Below are 21,508 nucleotides of genomic sequence, written 5' to 3' on the forward strand. Positions count from 1 at the left end.
CACTGAAGTCTGATGCGGGTCTTTCTTAGCACATCTGCCAGATGGCACCATGGCACCCTAAAGGGCCTATCTGAAGCTCTGCCCAGCTTGCCACATCATCTCCCCAACAGAATCATGCCCTTGACTCTCTGTGTTGATTGTTTTAGTGCTTAGACTTGTGCATTTAGTAACCTGTTTATCTTCTCTATTTGCTCCAAGGCACCTGCAGCTTTCTCAAAGCACGAACAGTGCTCTGCTCCTCCCATTCGAGACAGCCACATCTTCTTGTGCAGTGCCAGCCCCATCTCTGAGACCAGTAGTGAAAGTGGAGGCTGCAGTAAACAGATTTGGCCATAATGGGCACCCGGTCACCATGGCTGCTTTTAACTCCGACCAAGTGAGTATTGTCCACTCTCAATGACCCCTTCATTGACCTCAACTACATGATACACATATTCCAGTGTGAGTCCACACACGGCAAGTTCCACAGCTACATCAACCTTGAGAATGGAAGCTTATCATCAATGGAAATCACATCATCACCTCTCAGGAGTGCAATCCCACCAAAATCAAATGGGCTGATGCTGATGTTGATTATTTCATTGAATCCACTGGCATCTTCACCACCTTGGGGAAGGCTGGGGCTCACCGAGATGCGGGAGCCAAAAGGGTCATCATCTCTACCTGATCTGCTGATGCTTCTGTGTTTGTAATGGACACAAACCATGAGAGGTAAGCAAATAACCTCATGGTGATCAGGAATGCTTCCTGCACAATCAACTGCTTAGTCCCCCAGATCAAGGTCATCCATGACAACCTCAGCATCGTAGAGGGACTCGTGACCACAGTTCATGTCATCACTGCCACCCAGAAAACTGTGGCTGGCCCCTGTGGGAAACTGTGGCATGAAGGCTGTAGGGTTCTCCAGAACATAATCCCTGCCTCAGATGGCACTCCCAAGGCTGTGGGCATGGTAATCTCTGAGCAAGAATCTCACTGGCATGGCCTTCTGTGTTCCTACTGCCAACATGTCGGTCACAGACCTAATCTGTCTGGGGAAACCTGCTAAATATGAGGACATCAAGAAGGTGGTGAAGCAGGCATCAGAGGGCCCTCAAGGGCACCATGGGCTACACTGAGCACCAGGCTGCCTCCTCTGAGTTTAACAGTGACACACACTCTCCCACCTTCTATGCTGAGCAAGAAGAGCATGACCACTTTGTCAAGCTCATGTTTTGGTATGACAATGAATTTGGCTACAGTAACAGGGAGCCTTATGGTCCACATGGCCTTCAAGGAAGAAGAGACCCCAGACCACCAGCTCCAGCAAGACAACAAGAGGAAAAGAGACCCTCAGCTGCCATGGAATCCCTGCTCCCGCTCAGTCCCCACCACACTGAGAATCCCCCCTCAACACAGTTTCCACTCCAGAACGCCTGAAGAGCAAGGGGACTAGGGAGCCCCACCCTCTCACTTACCATCAATAAAGTCCCCTGTACTCAGCCAAAAAAAAAAACCCCCCAAAAGCTCCTGTGGCAGGAAGGGAGTTACCAGCATGAGCATCTCTTCAGGAGTCTGCACGTGCAGTTGGCCCACAGTGAAATATGCAAAGTCTCACATCATGCAAAGCTTCACTGTGTATCCAGGAACCACTCAATTCACCCAAATTTCCCCTGAAGATGATATATCCTTTGACCTGTCTCATATTATCCAAAGGACAAAAAGCTCCTAATAACTAATAGTCATTGGGTGTTCAACACTGTGACATGTTTAGATGCCTTATACCATTCCATTTGTCCAACAAGCCCTGTTTCATAGGTGAAAACAGGCTCAGAGAAGATATGTAATTCATTCGAGTTCAACCAGCGAAGGAAGCAGAGCAGAGATTGCAACTCATGCTTTTCTAACTCCAGGGTCCAAATTATTAGCCACTATGCTCAACCAGTGAAGCACACTCTCAGGTTGCCAGCCCATTTTTATTTTATGGAGCCTAAGCCCTCCGCTCTCCTTCCACATGCCTCCCTCCAACTTAGGAAAGTCCTCAGCTTCTCTGATAGGTGAAGCGTTGAATGCCTCCTGCAAAATTTAGATGGCCTATGATTTTGTTGAGAAAGACCATGCCTCGCAAGAGCTGTGGGGACTGACTGAGGCCACAAAGCCAGAGAATCTGCGGAAGTTGTGTTTTCTTGTCTAACAGTGCTGAGCTTTATAGTTTCCCACAGGGTGGTGGGGAAAATATTATGCTAAGAGCATCTCTGAGTTCTCCAGGAGCCTCTTCCTGCCTCTTTAATTTGAGATTTGCATTTCCTTATCTAGGAAATGACAATAATTATATCCATGCCTCTAAGATTTTAGGGGCGTGTGTGTGTGTGCACAAAATGAGATAAGGTGTGTAAGGCATTTGTCAAATGGAAAATGTTATTGCATGTAAATTATTATTATTATGACTTAACTCGATTTAGAATACGCATTGCTTAATAAAGTGAGTTTATCTCTGGAGTAGTTTAGATGTCGTATGTCATATCAAGGAAAAATTGTATTATATTACATAGAAGTGTTCTTTATGTTTATATATTTACCTTATTCAAATATAAAAATACAAGTAGGGTGTTTCCTTAGATGTTGTCAGCCTTCTTTTATATTTTATTCTTTATCCTGGTTTCAATTTGTATGCTTTGGGTTCCCTCTTCAGTAACAGAATTACTCTGTTCTCAGCTGATTGATTCTAGGAATTTGCCGAATGCAGCCAAACTATGACATATTTGCATCTTTAAGGCTTGAAACGTTTTTTTTTCAGTTTTTAAAATGAGTTTATTTTGGGGAAATATATGACTTCTTGAACTACTGGCAAATTAAGTTAATAAAATTCTTACCTGCTGTGGGCAATGATGATTATATATCAAAGGAAACATAAATCAAAGGCTAAATTCCACACTCTGTAATTGATCACATTTCCCATTCATTTCCATGGAAATACTTTCTGTTTGGGATTATAATGTTGAGGCATAGAGCAATGATTCTCCCTTTTAAGTTGCTTCTCTCTCTGGCCTCCTCCTACTGCTGACACTGTCTCTTTCTTCCTACCTGGTCACACAACCGTCAGAGTTTGCTCACCACAAATGTTCACTACTTAGACGACACTTACAATACTGCAGTATTCTTTGCCCGTAGGAAGTATGTTTGTTTGTAATTGTGTTTGCTGATGATTTGTTAACAACAATCACATTTTAAAAACAAACTTGAAAAAAAGCTGGTGCAGAATGACACACAAAGCTGTTTCCCAGAAGGCATGTTTCCTACAAGGCCCTTCTGGCTCTATTTGGCCAGATTCTGGCTCTAATACCCAGATGCTGGCTCTATTTAGCCAATGACATAACCTCCCAGTCCAGTGACCCCTCACTTGCATTATGAATTATCATTCTTAAAGTAAGGCCAATTCAAGAGAATTTAAAAATGATGTGATCTCTGACAATACTTTTGAAACTAGGTAGATTTGACTTAGTATGCATTTTTATGGAGACCATAAATCCAAGTCCACTTGAGGCTGGGTCAACCAATTAGAAATCATGAGGTGAGTTAAGAAATATTTATTCTACTAGATGTATATCTAAACTGTGTGTTTCTTTTGATCCCAGATTAGTCTCTTGTGTAGTTTCTATTAAAAACTTGTGCTGAGATAGGTGGATTCCACAGACAATCTTAGCTTTAATCCAGAGCCATAGAAGTTTCTTAGAATCTGAAATGAGGGATAGTAGCTTTCGTGCTATTATTTACATCATATATCATATTAGGATTTACTTAGTCGATACTTTCATAAAATACGACATTGATGGATAGCGAAGTGCACAAAATAATTAAGCACACAAAAAGCAGTCCACTTAGAGGAAAAATTGCAAAGAGTAAGTACAGTCAGAGATGCTAGGCAAACTATCAAATATAGACAGGTATTTGGCTAATTCACATCAGGGGTTAAGAATATTTAGAAGAAACATTTCAGGCAAGTATACAGTGAACAGAAGATCAGAAGAGATCATGACAAGTTTAGAAGACATAATCAAAAGTCACCAAAATTCAAATCAAATCAATATGATTCAATTTAACACAGCATTCACTTTGCAAATACTTTGTGCCAATGCACTGTAGCAGGGGCTCTGATATTTAATATATTACCCTTGACCTCAAAGAATGTAGACCTAGAAAGGAAAGTTAGAAAAAGGCATAAGGGTCTAGCTTCAAGTACCCTAGAACTTAAAGTATAATAATAATAATTTTAAAAAGTTAAGCACATTTAAAAAAGGAAAAAAAAAGGCATAAGGGAATTTAAAAAACAACTTACAGTAAGATAATTGAAGAAAGTAATTGATTATTGGCCGGGCGCACTGGCTCATGCCTGTAATCCCAGCACTTTGGGAGGCCCAGGTGGGAGGATTGCTTGATTCCAGAAGTTTGAGAACAGCCTTGGCAACATGGTGAAACCCCGTCTTTACCAAAAATACAAAAAAAATGCCAGTCATGGTCGTATGCACCTGTAATCCCAGCTACTCAGGAAGCTGAAGAGGGAGGACTGCTTGATTCCAGAATATTGAGGCTGCAGTGAACCAATATCATACCACTGCACTACAACCTAGGAGACAGAGGAAGATCCTGTCTCAACGACAAAAGGAAGGAAGGAAAGAAGGAAGGGAGGAAGAAAGAAAGGAAAGGAAAGGAAAGGAAAGAAAGAAAAGGGGAGGAGAGGAGAAAAGAGAAAAGAAAAGAAAAGGAAAAAAAAAAGAAAAGAAAAGAAAATTGATTATTAAATTAGATGCCTGGGTTTGAATTCCACCAAGTCGCTTATTTCTTTGTCTCTTTCCTCAGTGACATATGAGGACAATAAGACCATGTAGACCAGTAGATTATTTAGAAATATTGGGTGTAAAAGTACTTTTTAATGTTTCTTCTCTCCCTGGGAATAAACTCATGGGCAGGAACTGAGGCCCTCAGGGATTTAACAACTGTACAAATAAACATGAAACGAGCAGCAGAGTTCAACTCCCAATGCTACGGTAGGTGAGGAAAAAAGAACCCCTTAAAGAAGACAGAGTTCCATGTTTCTGTGACAGGCGGTAAGTGGGAGAATCCTGGTGGCATGGGACGGGACGAGAGGAGGACATGTGGGAACTTTGGGTGGAGTGCAGAGTACATCAAAGGAATGAGGGAAAAATTGGAAAGGAAATCAGTCCTTGATTAGGTCATGTGGAGCCTTTGTTTTCAAGTAGAGCAGGGATATTCAGAGCTGTGTTTGAAAAAAAAAAGTCTGGAAATAATGTGTAAATGGGCTGAGAGGCTGGTGATACAGAAAACAGAAAGAGTATCAGGAAACCTTTGTCTACAGGGAAACAACATGTCCTCTAGTATCTAAGGTGAAAATGGTAGCGGGAATTACCAGGAAGGAAAGATGTGGAGAACAAGTCTGTTTTGCTTGGATTTTGTGGAAGCCCACCCTTGTGGTAATGATCGTGGTGGCTTGTATTTGTACCACGGTAGGTAGAGACTGTCTTCTGAATAGCCTTGCTGGCTAGGGTGAGTCTATCCTGAGTAGAGGTTCGAGTCATCAGAGCTCTTCATAAAGATGAATCTGGCAGCAGTGAGGTCATGGATTATGAAGAAACTGAACTCAGAAGAAGTGGGAGGGGCTGGGAATAGCTCAGATGGTAGACATGATTTAGCAAAACTGAACTAAAATGTGTGGGTGGTGGGACAAAGACTTAAAACATGGTCGTGGCACTCTTCTCCACACCATTTTTAGTTTTGCCTTGAGGCAGGACAACTTTAACCGAGCCTTAAGTCCATGTCACTCATGCCGCCTGCTGCACTCTTTGTCCAGGTAAGAGGTAACAGCCCAAACTGTTGTGTTGGCAGTGGTCGTTGAAAAGATGGATGTGTTCCTGGTTTATAGAGCACAGTCATTTATTGAATGTGGAAATCAGAATGGTGAATAGTCAAAGATGACACCAGGTTTTACAGCTTGGATGATTGAAAGAACGTTAGTTCCATTACGTAAAATCAAGAAGAGCAGTGGGATTTCAGTTTTGGACACATTAAGGTGGAGGTGATGACAGATGGACACCTAGGTAGAGAAATTCAACAGAAAGCTGGAAATGTTGGAGCTTTAGGGAAGGAGCAGAGCCGAGTATAAAGACTTAGAAGACATACCATTAAAACTGTAGTCAAAGCCAGAGGAGTGATTACTTTCCTGAATTAATAAAGCAGTTCCTATGATGGCAGATGAAGCAACAGTGTTCATCACCTCATCCTGGTTCCCACAGTCACAGCAGGTACAGCTCTCAGAGTGGAAAGAACTTTGCCTGGTTTCTTCGTGTTCAGATGTGAAGGGAGAAGAGGCTATGATGTAGTTGATTTAATCAGCTTAGTCCGCCAAACCAGATAATTAAGCCCTCTCCACCACACTTCCAGTTCATCTGCTTTGTCCCTAAATTACTCAATTTGTATAGCAACACTGATTAAGTATCCAACTACTCCACTGTGTATGGGATACAATCATTATACATCTCAAAGGAATTGTCCAAAGAACTTAACCTGATATGAGGTTCTAATAGCGTGTAAAGTGAATCTAAGTTATCAGAGGTTTATTGGCCTCAATAAGGAATTGAGGTATAGACTTCATGCTATAAAGAAAAGATTGGAAGCAAGTGTTCTTAACCTCGTGTTTGTAAACAGAACAAAATTTCAATATAATTTGTTTCCTGTTACATTCCTATGTATATTATTTTATGCGTCTAAAACATTTTTCTGAAAAGAAACTCACAGGACTCATCAGGCCACCAAAGGGGCCCGTGACACAAACACAGTTAACTGTCCCAGGTTGGTGACAGGCAACTGACATCCCCTTCAAAACTAGCAAGAGGTCACTGCGGCTGCAGGAGGCATCAGACCAGCATATAGGCAGGTACCGCTGATGGGTCTTTGAGAGAGAAACTGCCTCCGTGTGTGTGTGTGCGTGCGTGTTTGAAACATAGTGTAGATACTATCCAATCCCAACCTTAGTTTTATTTTGGGAGCCCCCAAAAATAGAGAAATGTGTGTTTTACATGGCAGCATGGAGTCCTGGCACGTCAGAGGGTTGTGACTGCACCTGAATCTCCTCCTGCCTCAAGGAGACACAGGGTGGCTGAGAGAGACTGAGTCGGCAGGTGCAGAGGACAGCTCCACGTGGGGCAGCAGGAGGCCAGAGCACAAGGCGTGAGGGACTGTTCATCTGGGGCCCAGGAGAGGATGCTGTTCCAGCTCAGCTGATGCCACCGAAGGGTAAGGACCCAACTGGACAAGGCATGTCCGCCCAAGTCAGCAGGGAGGATGCTGACTATCACACAATACTGGAAAGATGGACATGGAGGCTATGCCTGGGCGTGTCCAAGCCCCCATCCTCTCCCTTTCTTTCTCCAGCTCTGAAATGTGTTACCAGGGGGGCAAGAGAGACTCTGAGATCTGTGAGTGTAAATCCCAAATCACTGAAAAGCAGAAGTGACGGGTTTTTACTGAAATTGACTGGATCTTATTTTTTAATTCCAGGAGGTATGAGAACTTGAAATCTACATTTAGTCGTAGAAAAATAGAAGTTCTTGTTTTGTACCCTTCAATTTCATGATCTGTGAAAACATCACATACTCAGTAAGTTTCTTTAGATGTTAAATTTCTGAATCTAATAACAAAAATTTTATTAAGGCTCTTTATACATACATTTAATGATCATAATTTAATTATTTCCCAGTTTGATTTTTAAAAGCACAGTTAATTGGTATCCAATTTTACCATAATTTGGAGCCATTTGTATCCTTCCGTGAAATGTGTATTCAAGACCATCGTTCATTTTACTTTATGGGTTCTTTTATTGAAACCCATCCTAATAGAGAGACCCAAAGAGTTCATGCACTCTGTTCCTAAGCAAGAAAATTCATGAAGGTAGAATGTAAGGGTCTCCAGAGGAACATGGTGCTGGCTGTTCTAATGGTTTTTGAAAAGACAATGCAAAAAGGAAATCCCATCAAATTCTTGATAGCACAAAAAGCTTTGCTTTTGGCATAGTCAGGGCTCTGACAGAGAGTACTTAGGCTTTTAAATTAAGTGTCTATCCGCTTTTAACATTTGGGGAGATTTCTATATTAAATATATGAACAACGACCTTAGCAAAGAATTCCAATTTTATTGCTAGTGCTGGACATAGAAAGCAAAGAGGTTGTCCTTCAGGGAAGTGACTGGGCGGGTGTCAAGTGGTTCTCCTGCCACTGGTCCGATTCGTCTCCCAACCTATCAATCATTTTACATTCTTCCAAAATATTAGATGCCTAAAGAGTAAAGTCCAAATGCTACGAGCCTACTTCAGACCTCTGCACAACGCAGCCCTGTCTGAATATTCTAGCCTCCCTTCCTTCTGCAGCTCACATACGCACTTAGGACACATTTGATGCCTCACCGTAAGATAGTTTCCGGTTTCTTTACTGTTGCTGCTACTGTCCTTTAACCTGCCATACTCTTATCTCAAGTATCTGTCCATTCATTAATATGTACATTTAACCAATATTTATTGAGTATTTGTTATGCATCAGGCAGGCATTAGGATAGGTGTTAGGGTTACCCCAACAAACTCGTTATGGTTCTAGTCCCTAACAGAATTCCGCTTACCACCCATGCACCCAAAGACTTAGCTCAAGAACCCCTGCTCCCCTAAACGACCCGTGAAGCCTTCCTCTGCTCTCTGCTCTTATTCCTCAAGATTTCCTTGGCTATTTTTGGCTCATTGTGTTTTTGTATAAATCTTGTAATCACCTGGGTTAATTTACAAATACACACACATGCAATCTCCTGGGATTGCATGAGGCTAGGGATACGTGTAGGAAGAGTCGACGCCTTTACAATGGAGTCTTCTAATTGATAAATGTCCTAGATCTACTTATTTACTCTATCTACTTATTTAGATCTCCCTTTGAGATCCCTCTCAGAGATGCCTTGTGGTTTTAGAATACAAATCTCATATATCTCTTTAAAATTTCTTTTGAAATATTTAATATTCCTTGATGCTGTTGCAAATCCTGTAATTGCAAGATTTTATTTTCTGTGTTGCAGGTCTACAGATATAGAGTTGATTTTTTTATACTGACCTTATATGCAGAGACTGTGTAAATAGACATTAAATTTAAGTTGTTTGCAGATTCTTTTGGATTTTACTTCATATACAGTCAGTTCCTCTGTGTCTAGTAATTTTTTTCTTCCTTTCCAATGATTCTGTCCTTTATATGTTAATTTGCATTACTGCCCTGGCCTGGACTTCCAGGACGATGTAGGCTAGAAGTGGTAAACAGTAAGCACCCTTATTTCTTTCCACCACTCGAGGGAAAGCTTTCACTATTTTACCTTTAATTTGCAGTTGTGGTAAGCCTCCTCTGGGCTGATCCTCTTCCTGTACCGTGAGCTTCCAGGGCTTTGACTGAGGGTGGTGCATCCCAGGAACACTGCCTCTCCTGGGAACGGAACTGTAACCTGGGTCTCCAAGGCATCGTCACACTGCAGAAAACTCGACTCAACTTTTCTGAGGTACTCAGCTTAGCTTTCCTATGTCCTTCCCCGTGCAGCTTCAGAATTCAGCAACTGTCTTGAGGGGGAAGCTGGTCCTGTGTAGAAGGCCCTATTGTGTTAGATAACCTGGCTACCTTCCATGAGCACTGCTGAAACCTCTGCATCCTGCCCCCCGAGAAGGGGTTCTGGTAGAGTTTAGATGCTGAACCTTTCGTTCTCACCCAGAACCCACAGTGCCCCAGGATAAAGGGCTGGTGCAGATTCTCCCCTTTGCTGTCTCTCAGCCTCTCTACCTACCTGGCTTCAACAGCTCTTTGGTGCCTTTAAAACAGATAATTTTTGGATTTTATCTGTTTTATCTAGTTGTTCTGAGTTTCAGGATTAGTCTGTCACTAATATCTCCATCTTACTCAAAAGCAGAAGTCCCATAAAAGGTTTTTCATACATGCTTCCAAATTTATCTTTGATTGATTATACACTTCCACATTTATTCCTCCTTGGGAGATGGAATATGAGGATCAAAGCAAACTCTGGAGGTTTTCTAGGGTCTCCACCTGAAGAACAATCACAAGGTTATTCCCAGAACTGAGAGAACTACAGAAATTAAGGGCCAGCCGATGGAGTCAAGTTAACTTTGGATAGATCTGAAAGAGAGAGCAATAGGGCATTGCATCTGGACTCCGATTGGAGCAGTTCATGTAATCTCCACGTCTTTGTTTCATCCTACTACATTAACAACTTCCTACGTCAATGGCCAAGACCAACTAAAACAATCATAAAAAACGAACTTATTGTATATGTCTAAATGTACAAAGTTTTGCTTTGGGAAGTAATAAAGAAATACAGACATCATGAACTCAAGACTTCTTGAGTTTATCTGAACTATTGGAGAACCCTTCAATGCACTTTCCACCACCTCCGTGGTCTGTTCAAGATGCACACAGAGATCACTGGGCAGATGAGTGCATCACCCTGGAAGTTACCTAGCGTGCTGGCTTCATGGGAGTGTCCCTGCCTAGTAGGGTCACAGCATCTAAACTCAGGAATAGGATCCAGAGATCAGGAAAAAGTGAATATGAGCGCCATCTGTTACTATGTTATTGCTAGAAGTAATTTTTCTGATGTGGTAGGCAGGCAAGTTTCCTCTCTCAAAATACCATGCACATCTTGTCTAGCCTTGACATTTTTTTCAACTAAAGGAAGGTTGTTCCTTGATTAAACATATGCAAGTGGCTGGGATATTTCTACCCAAAGAAGAATGTCGTGCATTTACACAGCCATGGGCTTTTGGGGTTACACTCCAGCAGCAACATGTCACTCCGTATATTGCTGCACTTTCTGTTTTTATTTGTCCTGGCTTTCTATTCCTATGTTGGGTTCCCACCCAAGTGTAAGGCGGCTCTTTTTGGAATGTGTTAACTCTGCTATGACATCTTGAGCATTTCTTCAAAGGTGTGGAAGGATCCACATGGTGGCTTCTGGACAAGGCACAGCAATTAGATCCTCACTTATGTGGCCCTTGGATGTCCTGACTTCAACAAGCATCCTTCCTTCTCTGCAAACATAGCTTCGAAGCTGAAACCAGTTGGAGACCCAGGAGTGATCACTTACGTGGGACTTGAATGGAAAAACGCTCAAAGAATATCAGGCTGTGAACTGGGCATTTTCAGTGAGAACAGAATACAAAGGAAAGAGAAGGAGAAGCTGTGAAATGCCTGTTGACATTTTTCTGGGCAAGGAAGAATTATGTGTTCACCTACCTTCCAGGGCCCCTTTTATATTGCCCTAAATTCTGCTACTTGTTCCCCTATTCGATCTTGTGTCAGATTTCCTTCTCAATAAAAAAAAAAAAGGCTGACATGAAAAATAATTCATATTCATAGAGTTAATTCTGATGAAAATAATCCCTAGGGCTTTCATGCACTACATCCCGAATTAAAATGCTCTGGACGCTCAGGGTTTGGGCTCGTGTCTCTCCTGGGATGCCATTAATGTTTTATGCATATTAGGTTATTTTCCAGATTCTGCTGTTTTGCTCTGGAAAACAGATTTAAAAATCCAGTTAAGATACATCTGGAAGGCTTTAAAAACTGGGAAAGATTCTCATCTGGATGGGATGGTTTAAGTATGATGCTGTCTGAATTTGGAGCCAATAGCCATAAGATCTTTCCAGGCCAGTTCCAAGACTTGAATTTTGTAATACTATGAATATCTAACCAACTATCCCCTCAGGGATAGATTTCAAAATTGGACATTATGTGAAAAAAAAATCAATTAATTTTTTTTTTTTTTTCATGTAGTAGGAAGACCCTGAGCTGGGATTTTTAAAATATAGCTTCTTGTCCCAGCTCCGCTCCTAATTAGATGAATGACTTGGGAAGTCATGTAACCTTCATGGACCTCAGTTTCATTTTCTGCAAATGAGTATTTGCTTAATAATACCCAATGTCTCTTTGAATTGCCTCTACAATAAAGGTTTTAATTATTTATTTTCCGTTTGTCTACTTCCCTCTCTATTCCCTTGTAATTTCCCAGTCCTCATTCCAATTAGTGAATTGATTGTGGCTTCTCCTCTCACTAGCTGTGCAACTTTAGGCTAGTTACTTAACCTTCCTGTGCTCTGAAAAACAGTCTTCATACTGTCTGCCTCATAGAGCATTATGAGGATTAAATGATTAACGCATGTGAATTGCTTGGCTCAGTAATAAGTAAGTAAATGCTAACCTCTCTTCATTATTTTCAATAGACTGGTTTCATTTACTCAAGAGTGTAGCTGATGCACTTTATTCCTGGATAACAAGGATAGAGTTGAGGTCGTTATTATCAAGAGCGGCCTCTATTTATTGAAGAAAAGTAAACCTATTAGATTATTGACTCTTTTTCTCTTGCCTAGTCTCAAGTTGTTGATTCAGGAGCTCTGCAGAACAACACGAACTTAAATATCTCTTTCCATCTACAACTCTTTCCCTACCCTTGTGTGAAGACACAGAATGAATCGTGAAGGTCTGATCTCAATTCAGAGACCTTGAAAGCAAGATCCAAGCAGAGGCTTGTCTTTGGCTCCCCCATTGTCTACAGTATAGGTTGGAATAATCAACATTCAATTACAGGAAAAAGCACATAGATTCCAAGTGAAACACTAGTATCACTGAATAATAGGTTTTAGGAAAATAGATTCAATTATTTGGGGTGGTATAATTATACACTACATACTGTAAAATGCCCAGCTCATAAGTGCTCATGGTATGAGTGTTGACAACAGTATACACTACCTGCCCAATGCCCCAATTGAAATGCAGCATCAACCCTAGGAAGTTCCCTGCACCCCTGTCTATCAAGGGGCCTCCTACATAAGCAGCAACTATGACTTTGCTTCCTATCCCCATAGATTAGTTTTGCCTGTTCTTGCACTTCCTATCAATGTAATTTTTGGGTCTGGCTTTTTTTACTCAGCCTAATGTTTTTGAGATTAGTCTCTGCTGCCGTATGTATCCACTCATTCCTTTTTAGCGCTAAGGAGTTAGTATTCCATCGTGTGACTGTATTGTTAATCTGTTTATTCCTTTTGCTGCGCATCAACCTTTGGGCTGTTTTCCTTTTATGCTGTTATGAATAAACCTGCCAAGAATGTAGAGAATGACTGCTGCAATGAAGTGATTTTTTTCCCTGAACTTTTAAAGTTTTCTGCCATGCGATTATATTTTCTTAAAAAATGAAAGATTTAAAATGCATCTCAAGATCAGCTCAAGTCTTCCTCTTTCGTAAAGCATTCGGTTCCTCCCCCAGGGCCCCCAGGCCTCTTTCCTGAACAGCGTTTGCGCGTGCCCACGCACAAATGCAAGCGTTTCACACACTGCCATCGTGTGGCTTGTTTTGGACTGTTTTAATATTCCTATTGTTTCTTGTGAATTAGGCTTATCTCCTTATCAGGTGACATGATGTCTTATATTTATTATTTCTCAAAGCAAAACTTTGTACATCAAGATATATTTGACAGGTTTGTTTTTGATATTGTTTTTAGTAGGTCTTGGCCATTGACCTGGGAAGTTGTTAATGCAGTAGAAAGGTAAAACAAAGGCCTGGAGATAAGATGAACTGCTCTAATCAGAGCCTGGATGCAATGCCCCATCCAGAGATTCCAGGGCCCCTTACTCAGGTGAAGGGAAATGCACTGATTTGGAATTTCTGTTACTTGCCTTCTCCTTCCCAGTTCAGAGCACAGGCCGAAATTGGCTTCACTGTGAGTATCCTCAAATATTTCCCTTCGCGCCCCCAGAGCGTGCTATTGGAGGAATGTCTGTGAAATCCCCATTCAGACAATGTTCTCTCAGTGGGATGTAAATAGAAACTTAGCTCTGATTGTGTTCATTGTCACAGCACAGGTGGGAGCTTCTAGACTTTAGCTGTTGTGTGGTGTGTGCATGTACTTGTTTGTGTGTGATGTATATGTGTGTGTGCACGTGCTTGTGTGTGTGCTGTATATTTGTGTGATGTGCGGTGTTGGGCATATACGTGCATATATGTGTGTGCAGTGTGTGGTGTGTGTGGTATTTATATGTGTAATGTGTGTGTGTATGTGGTCTGTGTATTTTGTGTGCATATGTGTGTGGGGGCAATGAATGTGTATGTGGTGTGTGTGTAGTATATTTGTAGTATATTTTTGTGTGCATGTGTGTGTGATGTTTCTATGTATATGTGCACGTGTGGTACATGTATTTTTCTGTGCGTATGTATGTGTGTGATGTGTGTATGTGTGGTGTGTGTATTTTTGTGTGCATATGTGTGTATGTAGGTATGTGTGTGCCTACAGATTTGTGTGTGCATATGTGTATATTTATGAGTGTGTGTGTGCATGTGTGATGTGTTATTGTGTCTGTGTCTGGTGTGTACTTGTACACACAAGCATGCATGTATGCACCTGCACACATCTCTCTTCAGTTCTTAGAGGAGTGATAAAACGGAATTGCTGGGATTAAAAGTATTATAGAAATAAATGAGTGAGTTGTTTAGTTTTTTGATGATAAAATATCAGCTCTGGCTGCTGAGCAGTGAGAACTGGAGGGGCGATTCCCTAGAGAATGTTACGTGTTCTTCTGTAAAGCCCACAGAATGGCCAGGTTCCCACTCTTCCATCCTACTTTTTCTATCAGTCTTCCCTTTCATAATTGCTGCCTTAGATGGCCTGAGCTTATATATTAAGATCGTATTTTCTTTTACTTTTGTTCTTCATTCATGTATTTTATTTTAATGAAAACCTGCCAAAGAAAGCCTAAAAGTACTTTAAAAGCAAATATTTAATGAGTCTTTAGTTAATGGTAATGAATAGCCCTATAGAAAAGAAACATTATTTTCACAATGTTAGAAATACAGTAATAGTTTATCAAAGCTCTCTTAAACATTAGAGTGCTTAATTTAACTTTAAGTGTTTCAAATCAGAAAGGGTTTTTATAAATGTATTCAAATGTTAAGTAAGGCTGGGCACAGCAGCTCATGCCTGTAATCCCAGCACTGTAGGAGGCCAAGGCGGGTGGATCACTCGAGGCCAGGAGTTTGAGACTAACCTGACCAACATGCTAAAACCCCATCTCTACAAAAATACAAAAATTAGCTGGGCATGGTGGTGCATGCCTGTAATCCCAGCTACTCAGTAGGCTGAGGGATAAACCCAGGAGGCAGAGGTTGCAGTGAGCCGAGATGGTGCCACTGCACTCCAGCCTGGGCAACAGAGCAAGACACTCTCTCAAAAAAATAAAAAATGTTAAGTAAGCATAAAATTAAGATCAGAACTTTATTCATTATTTTTATTATATATGGTAATGTAGTTTCACTGAATATCAACTAACAGTAAATTTAAAATAATGTTTATGTATTTTGTTATCATGAAATATTACCTATTTATTGTAGAAAATTACAAAATAAAGATTAGCAGAAAGAAAAATAACAACTCAAGAGAATTTCTGTCAGAATTATGGCACATAATAGACATGTGTATACTTTTACATATATATTATTTATAGAAGCAGATATAGAAAGATAAATACTAATATATGGGTATATGTTTGTATATGTGTAGGTATATCTAATATAATATTTATGTGTATCTGTATATATTTATGAATATATACACAAAATAAACTGGTCATACACTAATTTTTTTCACTTTTGATAGGTTTATAAACATATTTACATATCAATAAACATTCACCTACAGGGTCATTGATAATGTAAATGGAATTTCCATTCTAACAATGCTGTATATGCACACAATTCTCTTGGTAGAATTATTAGATTGTTTTCAGCTTTTAATTATAAAAAACCCATTGCGAAATTTTGCTTCTAGATGAGGTGAAATAACAGAAGCCAGGTTTACCCTCCAAACTAAAAAACTAGACAAAATATGGATCAATGGTTTTTAAGACATTGGACATCAGTCATCAAAGGAAAGAGATGAGAACAAAGCTAAGCCCCAGCCTGTAGTCTTAAAGGGATTCAAGACCACAGTGAGGAAGGGAAAACTCCGACAGAACCTGGCAGACTCCCTGACTTGTTAAGGATGATGTCTGGGGAGATCAGAGTGGTGAGAGTTCACAGCACAGAACACTGGGAAGGAGAGAGCTGCATAAAAGATTACGGACGAATGCAGGCCATCCTCCTCGGGTGTTTGACCGAGCGCTGATCAGGACATGCATGTGAGGAAACTACCTGAGTCTTTCTTTCTCTGGAAGAAAGAACCACATGAAAAGATTAGAAGACATGTAGCTGGAGCTCACATGAGGCTGGAAATAGTATCCGTTTCCTCCAGCCAGATTGGAAAACGTTCTAATTCATAGGACGCTGGGTAGAATGTTTAGGAGGGTCTTGCCCTGGTAGTAGGGAACAATTAGCCCTAGACCAGGCTTATCAGGTGGAACTAGAGAGGTGTTTAGTCTAGGGTTAAAAGATCAAACTTTTTCCAAGAAACTTAGCTGCATCCCAGAAGAAAGCTCAAGAATATTCACAGGAGTGTAAAAATATCCAGTGGTCTAAATCAGGTAAAGTTGCAATGTCTCACATCTAACCAAACATTGTTGGGCAGGTGAAGAAGCAGGAAAAACATATTGCAATGAACAACATTATCACTGACATTTTGAGGGAATCATTCAATTTGTCCACTCATAGCTGACCTAGCAGGAGGAGGACACCTGCCCCAGAGCAGGTTAGAGATCATCCTTCAGCAGCCGGTTACCTAAGGCCTCTCACCTGACTTTTCACAATGAGTAGAACTGATCAGCTACCTCTTTTCTTAAACTAAGAAGCAGAAAGAAGTTAGCAGTCAGTGGTGGATAATTGAGCTGAAAGGTCATATAAAGTTACGTGTGGGGTGTCGTTATCGCCCTAAGTACACATTGCAATTATGAAGAGCAGAGACTCTGAGAATGGAGCAGATCTATGTCCTACAGACCAAACGAGGTCAGCAGAGGGGGAAATGGGAGTGAGAGAGATGATTGCACTCAAGATGCTGCAGCTCTTCAGATTTGGAATCCTGGGTTTTCAGCTTTTTTTCAGCTTTTTTTGAATTGCCATGAGTTCTATACCCTTATACCAGTGATTCTTACTTGGGAGTGGTTTGGGTTTCCCGCTCCTCCCAGGAGACCTTTGGCAATATCAGAAGGCATTTTGGGTTGTCACAGCTAGTGAGGGGGCTGCTACTGGCATCTAGTGGAAAAATCCAGGGATGTTGCTAAGCATCCTACAATGTACAGGACAGTCCCCACAACAAAGAATCATCTGTCCCCAAATGTCAACAGGCCAAATTTGAGAAATACTGCTTTAGGTTAACCTCTTTTTGAACCTGAGTTACTTTGCACGAGTTTCTCTTTTTTATAAATAAGAAATGCTTCTGTCAAACACCACTGTAGCTAAGGCTTTGCTCATTATTTCCTTAGGTTAAATTGCTAGAAGTAGAGGTGTGGGGTGGAGGTAGGGTCAAAGAGCATGCATTGTTTTAAAAGTTCAGATGTACACAGCCAATTAATGTAGCATCCTTTAACAGTTTACTCACGTGTACTGAAGTCCAAGGCCGGGTCAGGTTTTATCTGTTAGGAGAACAGCTCATCAGCCTTAGCATGCATCTTTGTCTCTCATCCCTAACCTTCTCCTCTTTAGAATGTCTTTCTTGGGGTCAACTCGAGGCAACTCTGCAACACATGTGGTACCACTCCTTTCCCTGTGTCCAAGACAGGCATTCATTCGGCATACAACAAGTGCTGAGTGCTCACCATGTGCCTGAGAATCCTTCCTGACACAGTGCTCCAAGCAGCCACCGCTAATCAGTGAGAATTGGCACATGAAATTTAAATGAACAACAACCCAAACCGCAAAATAACGATCCGCCATTTCTGCCCTCTGTACGGTTAAATCAAGGACGTTGCTGTGAGCTTTCTCCTCCTTCCTTCTCTTTCTATGTAAAAAACAGGGGAACCATTTTGCAGAACAGAGCTGATATAAGCTCCCCTACTTTTGAGTCGCTTCAGTGTTACACCTGACCCTTCCTTTCTCCAGAGAGAGGAAAGGTTGGGTTTTTTCCACCTATTTGCCCCGGCAGTAGGTCAATAAGTGTGTTGCCTTAGGGAAAGCTGTAAGGCACATCAGAAAGAACCAAAACCGAGACAAAACCCTCTTCACAGTTATTTTTAGAATGCCTGAAACTCTAATTACTTCCCTTTTAGACAGTTATTAGTGAGAAACTTTTTCCAACACCAAAAAGACAACACTTACCTATGAAAATCATGTATCTTTTTGTGTGATCCTAACATAATGTTCCAGACTCTCGAGTCTGCCTCTGTTGTCCCACATCCAGGACTCTCTGGTTCAGTGTGCCGCTGCTCAGATGTGCAGGAGGTGTTAGGACCTTAACCTTCCATCATCCCTGGGAGGCATGAGCACTTCCCTCACGTACCTGCCAGAGACACGAACTTTCAGTGAGTCGTGTCAACCTCAACAGACCGGAAACAGAACTTAAAAGTCCACTTATATTTCACTTTTTGAAATCGTAATGATGCACATCAAAATTAAGGAAAAGGAAAGAAAAAGAGCAATATTCTTACTTCTAAACAACATGCTGTATTTTTTATCCTTGTATCCTGGAGGCAGCAGATGGTGGAGGTCTCTGTTGTCCTCACTCACTTCCCTTTCTGAAAGGTGCCTTCGAATCTTCTTCATCGGCTTCAAATCTCCTTCATGGGCTCAAAAGTAAAATACAGGAAGAGGCTCCCTTTGTTTTTCACAAACCGGCTTCTGGGTTTGTCATGGCATGTGAGCACTAACTTACTTAACAGCTGATTCAAATCTGCTGCAGCACTGCCAATTTTCCAATAAATCTTCTTTTAATTTAAAGTTATTGAATCATCAATCGTTTCCCACTGTTCACTTAAAGCATAGTCAATTTATTACCTTCTCCAAGCAAGATAAGCCTAAACTAACTGGCAACTCCAACTCAGGTTCTTTATTTATTTCTTGCACCAGTTTATAAACTTAAAGATTAACAGATATGCCCTGACTTGACCGGATGGTCCCGGTTTCCCGTGATGACCAACAGTCCTCGAAAGAGAAAGGATTTACCACTGTGGATTTAAGGGAAAAATAATTCAAAACAATGGATATTGTTTAACTTCTCATACTAAGATGTAATTTACATTGTCAGGAAACCTAGATTCTCTCTCTCTGTTCTTCTCTCAATTTCCTATGATCCTCTCTGTGTGTAAATGACTGGCAAGCCTAGAAAAGTTACCAGCCCTGTATTAACTTAACCCTTGGCTGCCTTAGCCTTCTTGATTGGGAATGAGTCTACTACAAAGATGGGTAAGAAATGAAATGGTGATGGCTGGTGGGGCTACTCAGTGAAGGCACAGTCATGTCTTCCCCAGTGCTTTCTTCAAGGTCATAGAAGGACCCAAACACTAAACCAATCTTCTTCTTCAGCTGTTTCTCAGGGCCGGTGGTTCTAGGCACCTATGAGTTGCAGTTGGCCTTAAAGCCCTAAGATGCAGCTGTTGCATGTATGTATTTCAGGTTGAATTTCATACATGACAGATTCCAAAAGGCTTAGCAAAGTCAGTGTTGAATAAAGGCAGCATGATGATTCTGACTTTTCTGAATTTTTTGTTGGTTATGGCCAATAATTAATATAAACCTTTCTCTTGCATTTAAGCCTGATTAACTACTTCTGAGTTTTATTGTGGGATATAAACATTAAAAATATTATATTAGCATTCTCTAGAAGGACAGGACTAATAGGATAGATGTATATATGAAAGGGAGTTTATTAAGGAGTATTGACTCACACGATCACAAGGTGAGGTCCCACACCAGGCCGTCTGCAAGCTGAGGAGCAAAGAAGCCAGTAAAGTTCCAAAATCTCAAAAGTAGGAAAGCTGATAGAGCAGCCTTCATTCTGTAGCCAAAGGCCTGAGAGCCCCTGGCAAACCACGTGGCGGGGGTAGGTCCAAGAATGCAAAAGCTGAAGAAGCTGGAGTCTGATGTGTGAGGGCAGGAGGCATCCAACACAGGGGAGAGATGAAGGCCGGAAAACTCAGGCAGTCTAGTCCTTCCACGTTCCTCTGCCTGCTTTATTCTAGCTGTGCTGGCAGCTGAGCTGGCAGCTGGGTGCCCACTCAGATTGAGGGTGGGTCTGCCTCTCCTAGTCCAGTGACTCAAATGTTAACCTCCGTTGGCAACACCCTCACAGACACCCAGGAACAATACATTGCATCCTTCAATCCAATCAAGTTGACACTCAATGTTAACCATCACAAATAGTAAGCAAAAATGATAATTTTTACCATTATTATCTCAAAATTATGAAAGCTTTTATCTATAGCACTTGCAGTGTTTTGAAAGTGAGATTCATAAGACTGTGTTTACCCCACACACTGAATCCTACTGTCATGACTTGGCATGGAAAACAGCAACCCAGTCACAGTCCAGTACACTGTGCCCTCCCTGTGATGTCAACCTGCCAGGTTTATTCAGTGTTTGACTGTTACTCAGTATTCATCCAGCAACATTTTTGATGCATATGGTGCTAAATGTTGGGAATGCAAACCTGAATAAGGTGTTGTCCTAATTCCTGCCTAATGGTTTTCCTGGGTTTCACTGACTGATTTCTGATTCCTCCCTCCCTCCCTGCCTCCCTTCCTTCCTTCCTTCCTTCCTTCCTTCCTTCCTTCCTTCCTTCCTTCCTTCTTTCCTCTCTCTTCCCTTCCTTTCTTCCATTTCCTTCCTTCCTCCCTCTCTTCTTCCTTCCTTCCCTCTCTCCCTTCCTTTCTTCCTTCTCTCCCTCCCTCCCACCCTCTTTCTTTCTTCCTTCCTTCCTCCCTCACTCCCTCTATCCTTCCTTCCATTTCCTTCCTTTCTCCCTCCTCTCCTTCCTTCCTTCCATTTCCTTCTTTCTTTCCCTCCCTCCCTTCCTTCCTTCCTTTCTTTCTTCCTTCTTCTCTCTCTCCCTCCCCCCCCTTTCCTCCTTCCTTCCTTCCTTCCCTCCCTCCCTTGTTTCTTAACCATTGTTAAGGGATGGCTCTGCACTGAATTCTGGTAATCACCACGCTTTTCTTTTGCTAAAAGTGGAATGCAGAAGTGAATTGTTTAGGGCAACTAAGGGTGTGTGGGAGAGGTACATGCTTTCCCTCTCACAGGTTGAGTCTCAAGCATCCAAGGAAATGACAGAAATGCTGAAAGGTAGTTTTAGGCAGTGATGCCTTATGGGGTAAGTTTTTGCTTTCTTTTCCTAAGAAAACAACAGTCCAATCTGATTGCTTACCAGTGTTTTGGAATTGGATTTGTGTTTTGCAGTGAACCTGGCCTTAAGGTAAGTACGGGATGAGACTACAAGCCCTTAAATGAGTAGGAGCCCATTAGTGATAAAAGGTAAAACCAGAAATCCAGTGGACAGCCATCTGAAACCCATTCAGCCTGAAGG

At 41.4% G+C, this 21,508-nt stretch overlaps 1 pseudogene; it reads left to right on the plus strand.

Moving 5' to 3' along the window:
* Positions 1–422: 422 nt before the first annotated feature.
* LOC111554872 lies at positions 423–1,435 on the plus strand (annotated as a pseudogene).
* The last annotated feature ends 20,073 nt before the right edge of the window (positions 1,436–21,508 follow it).

This window comes from Piliocolobus tephrosceles, chromosome 9 (genome assembly GCF_002776525.5).
Source record: "Piliocolobus tephrosceles isolate RC106 chromosome 9, ASM277652v3, whole genome shotgun sequence".
Taxonomy (NCBI): Eukaryota; Metazoa; Chordata; class Mammalia; order Primates; family Cercopithecidae; genus Piliocolobus; species Piliocolobus tephrosceles.